We start from the raw sequence: 9,802 nt of genomic DNA, 5'->3' as shown, positions 1-9,802 counted from the left end.
AACTCGTTTTCATATGTCTGGTAGCATTTGGATATCTATTTTGGTAAAGTGACTGCTCAACTCTCTTCCTGATATTACTAGTAGGTTTTCTGTGTTTTTGTATTCTTATTGATTTATAGGACTTACTTTCATATTCTAGACACAAGCTCTTTATTGGTTATAGGTGTTGCAAATATCTTGTCATACTCTGTGACTTGCATTTTCATTCTCTTAATGATGTCTTTTGATAAATGAATGCTTTTAATTTTGATTTAGTCAAATTTATCAAACTTTTGTTTTATGGCAGTGATGTGCTGCTCTCTTTAAAAAGTCTTCTCTACCCTGAGGTCATGTCTACATTGTCTTCTTAAGGTTTTATTATGTTGCCTCTCACATTTAGATCTACAATTCATCTAAAATTGATTTTTTTAGATGAGGTATAAGTTGAGGTCAAATTTCATTATTTCTACATGGATATCCAATTGTTCCAGAACCATATATTGCAAAAGCCTTCATTACCCTCTTGCTCAACAATGCCACTGTCTTAACCTTAGTTTTCCTGAAAGCAGAGCCCTGAGGCAAAGGCTTGCCCACAGGTTATTTGGCAACATGTTTCCAAGTAGCAGAAGTATAAGACCAGTAATGAAATAAGAAAACAGAGAAGAAGCCAATACAAAGATATGTAATCAAACTGACTACTGCTATAGGTCACTTGTGTTCAAATTTTTTAAGGAACTGCACAAAATTCAAATCAGAACTCTCCACCTGGAGATGAAAGGAAAAAACATTTTTCCATTTAATCTCCCACTAGCCAAGCCTGGCTCTAGGAGTGTTAATTCCTTTATACATCCAGGTTATACATGTTTGAGTGCTAAGCGTGGACGATGTATGTCTTGGCATCAGAGAAGCCACTGGGCAGGAAGAAAGAGGTATGCAGTTTGGATCTACAGCTAGATGTACTGTGGTTGCACATGTGTGATGCTGGTCAAGGCCAACATGGCTGTTGCTGTAGCAGGCTGAAGTAAAAGATGGCTCTGAGAGGATTTTGATGTGGTTTATAAGACATTATTTTAGTTCATTACTCTAATTATCTATGTTTGAGCCAATACCGTACTTTATTGAAAACTGTAGCTCCATACTAAGTTTTTATACCCAGTGGTGCAAGTTTTTTGACTTTGCCCTTTTTCAAGGCTAATGTTGGTTCTTTGCATTTCTATGTACATTCTAGAGTCAGCTTATCAAATCTCACAAACAAAACCTTTCAGATTTTGATGAAAATTACTTTGAATCTATAAATAAATTTAGTGAAAAGTGCTATCTTTACAACCTTGAGATTTTCATGAACATAGTTTATCCTTCTTTAAATGCTCTAAGTAATGTTCTCTAACTTTTCTGCAGAGAAGTCTTGCATATTTTTGTTAGATATATTTTTAGATATCTATTTTTGTTTTAAAAAATTTTATTTTACCTGGTGTATAAAAAAATTGATATATTAATATCCATTAGTATTGCAAAACTCACTGTTTCTTATAATAACTTATGTATAGATAATTTTAAATTTCCTACATACATAACTATAGCATTCAAGAATAATGACAGTCTTGTTTCCTCCTTTCTAATCTCTGCATGATTTATGTCTCTTTCTTACCTTGCTATACTGGCTAGGATCACTTGCACAAATTAGAATAGAAGGATGACAGCTTGCATTCTTGCTGTACTCTCAGTCTCAATGGAAGAGTTTTAATGTTTTACTTTTAAGTTGATATAAGATTTCATAAGGATATTCTTTCTTAGATAAAGGAAGTTACAATTCTATTCATAATTTGCTAGAATTTTTAAAAACAATGAATAAATTTAGAATTTTATTAAATCCCTTTTCCACAAGTATTAAAATATTTACATATTTTCTCCATCCTGTTAATTGATAAATTATATATATTTTTTGCTTTGTACTTTAGAATAATTTTAGATTTACCAAAGAGTTGAAAAGATGGTTCAGAATGTTCCCATATGCCTTCACCAGCTTCCTGTAATGTTAACATTTTACAAAAATCCTGGTATATTTATCAGAATTAAAATTAGATATTTAAAAAAAATTAAACCCAACTTGTGTTACTGAAATAGACCTCAAAATTTGATCATAACTTTTACCCTTTTTATATATTTCTTAGCGTGTAGTTTAAAAATATATTTATATTTGTATTTATGAGTAAGATAAATATAAATATTGTTTTTATTTACCTTTCATATTGTCCTAGCCAGATTTTTGTATTAAGGTATAATCAAATGCACTTGGGGATTTTCCCTTTTTATCTATTTTTTGGAAGGGTTGGTGAAAGATTAGTGTTATATTTCCTCAAATGTTTGTAGAAATCTTTATGAGTAGATTTTTAAATTCTGGATTCAATCTATTTCATAGCTACAGAACTATTCAAGTTTTTAATTTTTTAAGAATTAGTGTTTTGTAACTTGTATTTAAAATAACTTATCAATTTTCAGTGAATGTCTATAATTTTATGTTGACTATCTCCTTCTAACTGACCCTATGAGGTATTCTGCTCCCTTTTCTCATGATGTGTGAATACCAAACTGCTTCTGTTATTTCATGTGTTTTGCTGAGTTGCCTCCTCTGTGTCACCTGAACGATACAAGTGACCTAACTTCTTTCTCAGTCAAGGCTCCCCTGGAGAGTAGCTACTTGGTAGGAATAAACTGGACACAAGTTAGACAAGAACCACAGAGGTATCTGCCAGAATAAACAAGTTTCCTCTGAGAGGGACACCTGGTCATGGATTGAACACTTAGGCTTTAGGCCATGTGCAGACTTTTTGTCTGCTTGTTATGTCAGTTACTGAAAGAGGTATACTTAAATTTACTCTGATTGTCAATTGGTCTATTTCTCCTTATAATTATATTGTCTTTTTTTTTTTTTGAGACAGAGCTTTGCTCTTTTCCCCCAGACTGGAGAGCAATGGTGCAATCTCGGCTCACTGCAACCTTTGCCTCCCAGGTTCAAGTGATTCTCATGCCTCAGCCTCCTGAATGGCTGGGATTACAGTAGCTGCCACGTCCAGATAATTTTTATATTTTTAATAGAGACAGGATTTCACCATGTCAGCCAGGCTAGTTTCAAACCCCTGACCTCAGGTGATCCACCTGCCTTGGTCTCCCAAAGTGCTGGGATTACAGGTATGAGCCACTGTGCCTGGCCAATTTTTACCTGAAATATTCTGACACCATATTATTATGTATGTATTCTTTTTGGGTTACATTTTTGCTGTTAATGTATGATATTGAACCAATCTAGCCAGAGTGGGGGATCTAGGTTTGGGGTTTCTGGTTGTTATACTTGCCCTCAGTGTACCAAGTCTTAAATTCATCTAGCTAAACCTCATATTTAGGATGAGAGATAGTTTTCTAGATGGTGTTCCTCAAGGTTCTCTCCACCATTGACTTTAGCTTTCTCTTTTGCACTTTGTCCCAGAGAGAGTTTCTTTCTACTCTTCTGCCTCATTTGATCCTCCTCTCTTCCAGGAGTTTCTGTTGTGTTGTTTCTTGTTACTGGATGCTTATTGGTGAGAGTTAAGTGAGGGGCATTGTCTATTCTGATTAAGCTTCTGTCTTTGGCAGGTACTGTGTCTGTGGTTCTCATGGATGTGGTCTTCTCAGAGCTCCTAACCCTTCCACCGCTGTAGTTCAGAGCTCAGCTATATTCTTGCCCCTCCCCCAGGCGTAAAGGATTTTTTTTTCTGTTTTCTACTCTCAGTTTCACTGGGGTTTCACTTGCATCTTGGTCTCGGTGGGTGGGGGATTGTTTGTGTCCCTCTCCTCCCACCCCAGCTTTGTAGAGGAGAAGAGGAAAAAGGATCTGGGCAGCCTTCATTTCCCTACAGCTGTGGCTGCTGTTCTACTTCTCCAAGTCTGTACCAGGAGTGATGCCCTCTCAGGACTCCCACCAATCTTTTCTGGGGAGTCTGTGGAGAGAAAACTACAAGTGGATCATGCAAATTCCCCCTGTATTTGCAGTTAGGACTCTAAACATTCTTGCAAGCCCACACTTGGCCTTTACCGATTTATGAACAATTCCAGCTAAATTAGTTTTATTGGTGTTTGACTGTGTCTGCCCCAGGTAAGCACATATTAGCAGCCTGCCCTCCTCTGCACACACCTCTGTCCTTAGATTTTGGACTTATTTCTGCTTCATGATTTCAGCTCTCTGAAAGTTTAAAGAAAAGTTATTAATTTACAGTTTTCATGACTGTATATCCCAAACAAACCGGAAGTTCACTGGGGTGCCTAAATTTGTAGATTGATCTCTTTCTTCAGGTTTAGAAAATCCTCAGCCATTATCTTTTCAAATATTTCTTCTACTTGATATTCTGTTTCTCTGCTTCTTCTGGGACTTCAATAAATATACCATGTTAGGTCTTCTCATATTATTTATATATCTTACACTTTCTTCTGTATTTCAATACTGTTATCTTTCTGTACATAATTCTAAATAATATCTTCTGATTTATCTATTAACCAATTCTCTATTTGAGAAAATTCTTAAAATTATTTTACTCATTTGCTGTTAAACAGAACCAGTCATGTTTTAATGTCATTGATTGCCTTTTCGTTTGTGGATTTTTAGAGGTCAAATTGGAAATTTTGTTAGTAGTTGATAGTTCTTAGACAAAAATTTAAGTTCACATATTTTTGTTTACAAAAATATTAAGTATTATCACATATTAAGTATTATCATCATGGGTGTTCACAGTCTGGGTCTGGTAATACTGTCTGGAGTACCTCTAAATGTTTTCTTGCGGGTTATTTGTGTTGGTCCTCATTCTTACTGATATCTCTTTGACTGCCTGGTCTGCTTTTATTCTATGCTGGACATGGCATTTGAAAATATACTAGTAAAATGATACGAGGCTGGGATGATGTTATTTTGCTCCTGAAAGGATTTTCATTTGCTTTGCCAGGTGCTTCTGGTCATCAACAATCTGGAGTCTCCAACTTGTGTCTGGGCTAGAAATTTTCTAGGCCACCTGGACATCTTGAATACAGACCGTGGTCCACAGGGTGCTGCTTTATTTCTGGTTTCCTCTTACTCCTAGTATGTAGCTCTTTGGGGCATATATCCTAAGCATAGGTGGCTTACTAGATTCTCCATTCTTGGCAGACTTTGGATCACATTTTTGTCCCCCTAATGCTGAAGGGCTGTCAAAAGTGCTGCTCATCCTATCAGCCGTCTCTTCAAGGCAGAAAAATGCCCCCGGGCAAGTACAAATGCTGGGCTCAACTTTCTAGATTTCTACCTTCTCTTGAATCTTGGCTTTTTAGAAATAATTCTTTGTGGTACTGTTGGTTCTTTAGAAGATGTCCTTCAGAACATGTCTTTTATATATTTTCCAGTGATTTTAGTAATCTGGACATCTGAGATTACTTTAAATGAGCAAGTCTGTCTTCATTGAATACAGACATCTGGAATTTTTTCAAAATCTTGGCAAGGTATATATTACTATCCCTATTTTATAACTAAAGGAATGAATCTCTTGGCCTTCAAAAGTATTCTTTTTAATGGTATGTGATGCTTCCCTATATTCTCCTCCATCTTTGTGTGTCATGTTGAGATGTGTTTTGGGTCCACCATATCTGAGAAAACGAATGCTCTTTAGGAATTGTTTGGGAATACTTGCCAGGGTAGATGAGTGGTGTGCCTAAATCATGTTGTTTTGAAATGCAGTTGTTTGGGGTAAGCACATTAAGCAATTTAGGTGCTTTTTACTCAAACATATATTATGTCTTCCATACTCTAGACTAGGTTATTGAGCCCTGGCTCCCTGTTACTCAGTTATGAATTTTTCATATTCTCACATAAGGAGTATATTAATTCCTTATATTCATGTTTATATTTACTTATGTAATACTTTTGAAAGTATATGTCACTTTTGATACTCCTCACAATCCTGTGAGAGAAATAGGATGGAATAACCATCTTACCTATGAGAAAAAAATTTCAGAGTGAAAAACTTGGGTTCATTGCTGTGTATCTTTAGTCTCAGCTACTTAGGAAGCTGGGGCTGGAGGATAACTTGAGCCCAGGTGTTCAAGTCTAAGTCCAGTCTGGGCATCATGGTGAGACTCTGCCTCTAGAGAGAGAAAGAGAAAGAAAACTCAAATAAGTTAATTGCTAAGGGCCACACGGCTAGCAGTGGCAGATTTAAAAACTGGCCCAGTGATATTTTTCTTTTCTGTTAAATGAATGAATGATGTATGTTCTTTACAACCTGTGTGTTAAGAGTGCCATCTTTCCACTAATACATACTTATAATTTCTTTGTGACATGTGGTATTACAGACAGGCTAAGATGTAAGACTTTGAAGATTAATTAACCTATATTTAAATCCCTGCCGTGCCACTAACCAGCCACTGGGATTTGGGCAAATGTTATAGCCACACTATGCCTCAGTACCTTTATCTGGAAAGCTGGGATAAAAATGCTTAACCCAGGTTTTGTTATGAGGACTAAATGAAACAATGCATGAAAGATTTTTGTGCAGTCTGGGATGCAGAAAGTACTTAAATAGTAATTGTTAGTATTGTTACTTTGTTATTAATAAAGATTATGATCTATATTCTGGCATTATGAACAATATTTTGCTTTTGTAATTTAGAATCAAAAGTGGATGTTTTGTTTGGTCTTATTTATAGAATTCCAAAAAGCTAAAAATTTTCTTTGCCCTCTTGTGGAAAATAGTAACCATGTAAGTACAGATGTCCAGAATGTTGAGCAGTGTTTTTGCTTCCAGGGAATCTCATGCTACATTTGGAACTTGAAGTTAGGACATTTTGGCAACTGTAATTTGGAAGATCTGTAAGAAAGAAAAATAAAGCCTGGAACATTAATAGATTAAGTGGGCTGGTTTATTTCACTTCTCATTAAATATCTTTTCTCTTTTTAATAAATCATCTTAATTCCCAGCTATGCTCTAGTAATGGTGCCGTTAATAGGTTTTAACACTTCAACCCATCTTGGTATCAGGAAGAAAAAAGGAGTAATCCTTGTAGAGAGGAATGGGGAAAACCTTTCTGTTATTTAGGAGTCAAGAAGTTGAATTTGGGAAAGAAAAGGAAAGGCCTATTTTCATACCTCAAACAGAACCAAAGGTACTATAAAACTTAATAAGGCACATTCTGACATTCTAAACATTCCTATGACCTTAGGTAATGTCAAAGAATTTCAGTGTGGCAAACAGACTTGAACAGAGACCTGTGATCCTCATCTCCCAGCGTTCATGCCCTTCATAATCCCTTGAGTGTGAGCAGGACCTGTAGGATGCTTCTGAGTAATATCCCAGAGAGGCTGGAATATGTCACGCCTATGATTACATTACCCATATATATGGCTGAGGTGATGGGTTAGCACTCCTATGATTATGTTATATCATGTGATACTTAGTTTTGACTTCTTTATTACTGACTGACTTTGGAGAAACAAGTTGCCATGAGTCCTACAGCCAAGAAAACTTCCCCAAACCAACAAAATTATTTCCAACAACTTAAATCACATTTCCAATCCCAGTGTTAAATGACTTTCTCCCATATTTCTTCAAATAGATCTCTTTTTTCTTAACATCAGGTCTCTAAGTTATCAGGAACTTTTAGTATAATGTCAAATAATTTTGGTTTTATGGTTCTTTTTCAAATGGAAACACAAATAATTTTGCTTTTCCTTCAGATTCGTGATATCTTGTTTTTATATTCTAAGTTATCGAATGCTTTATTTAATCTGTTTCTGGATTCTCTGTACTCTTCACTGATGTGTTTGTCTATCCATACATGAATGCCATATACCACATTGTTATTCTCTTATAGGAATTTTGTTTGATTTGATTGTAATGGTCTTGAATTTTGCAGATTAATTCAGAGGAAATTTTTACATCTAATATATTTACTGTTCCCAACTACAAATGTGATTATCTCTCCATCATTTGCTTAGATCTTTTCTGTGACTTTCATCAACATTTCAAAATTTTCTCCACAAAGTACTTAACATGTTTTATTAGATCCATTTTTTGACTTGTATAATTTTATTATTGTTGTGATGGTAGCAATTTTCCTTTTATGTTAATTCATTAACAATATATAAATATTTATTGATTTTTGTAGTTGACTCTATATCCAATAACCATGCTGAATCATCTTATATGTTCTGGTAGTTTGATTTTTGTGTGGGGGGATTTTCTATATACATAACTTATTAGCAAATGACAAAACTCTCTAGTATTTATGCATACCAATTATTTTCCGTATCTTATTCCATTGGCTAAGATCTTCAGTAAAATAATGATAGAAGTTAAAATGGGAGTCTTCATCTTGTATCTATGATGGAAATGCTCCTAAAGTTTCATCATTAAATATTACAATTGCTGTAGGATTTATCAGAAGAAAAAATGTTCTTTCTATTCCTTGTTTGTTTAAAAACTTTTAATAGTGAAATGGGTTATTAAGAATATCTAATGATTTTTCTGAGTGCATTGAGATCACCATGTTTTTCACAACTGATTATATATAAGGGTGGCAAATTAGCATGGTGATTTTTTAGACATTATGACTTTAAAACATTGTTGGAATAAACCCTACCTAGACATGATTTATTATATTTAAAATATGGCTGGACTCGACTAATGGGTATTTTACTTGGGAATTCTATATCCATGTTTATAAATTAAATCGGTTAGTAATTCTATTTGCTTATACTATCCCTTTTTAGTTTTGATGTAAAAAAAAAGTCCTAGTCTCATAAACTGAGTTGTGTAGTTGCCTTTTTTTCTGTTATTTGAAACAATTTACATATATTATAGTTTAAATGTTCTTTGAACATTTGTTAAATTTCTTTATAAAACTGTCTTTGCCTGGAATCTTCATAAGAGAGAAATTTTAAAAATATTTCTAATTGTTTGAGGTTGGAAGGAATAATTTGCTGTGTCAGCTTAGTCTGCTATTCTGAAAATAAATCCCTTTTTAAAAAAATATGTTTTTTTCCACCAAAGGTAAACAAAGATGCCTCTTTGTGAGCCTTTAAAATTTCAAGTTAAAAAAAAAGACCCAATCAATAGAGCATGTAGGGGATGATCTGTCTGTATTCAGAGGCCTGTGTTTGACATCAGGAAACTTTACTCTCCCTTCAAAGTGGGTATTGTCATTTGACCCCCACCCAAATGTGTACCATCATTCTTGGCCTGTGTAATAACCAATAATCAGAGCTGTCCCTTTAGTGTGCCTACTTGCTACCCTTATAATCAATAGGAACTTTATGAGAAAATTTTTTTTGTTTGTATTTTACACAAAAAGAAAAAAGGTGATTACAGAAATGACATAAATTGGCTAGGGTTACTTGGCTGAGACAGTGGCAGAGGAGGGTTGTGAAACCATGTGTATCTGATTCATTACATCATGGCTGGCATTTCAGAAATATTTGCTGTTTCCCTTTAATCCTTGCTTTAATGCACAGTTTCCAGCTAAAAACTTATTTGCCAATCCAATTTTTCCTCAAGTTTAATTTGCTTTTATTAACTCCTTTCATAATCTCTTTGGCAAAAGCAATGTTTGCAGTGTTTTGTTTGGGCAAAAACAGTGTTAATATTCTCCATGCTGTTCCTGTTTCTTTTACTTTCTCCCCCAAGTTATCTGTGTATAGTCTTTCATTTGTTTGGCTGGGTTTATTAATACAGTCTCAACAGATGCATTTAGTTGAACAAAGAATATGAATAATATTTTTCTTTAATCGCCATTAACTGATCATACAACTGAATAAAGCCTTTTAGTCAAA

The sequence above is a fragment of the Colobus angolensis genome, unplaced genomic scaffold, assembly GCF_000951035.1.
Source record: "Colobus angolensis palliatus isolate OR3802 unplaced genomic scaffold, Cang.pa_1.0 Scaffold619, whole genome shotgun sequence".
NCBI lineage: Eukaryota > Metazoa > Chordata > Mammalia > Primates > Cercopithecidae > Colobus > Colobus angolensis.
Note: the sequence above shows the minus strand (reverse complement) of the source record.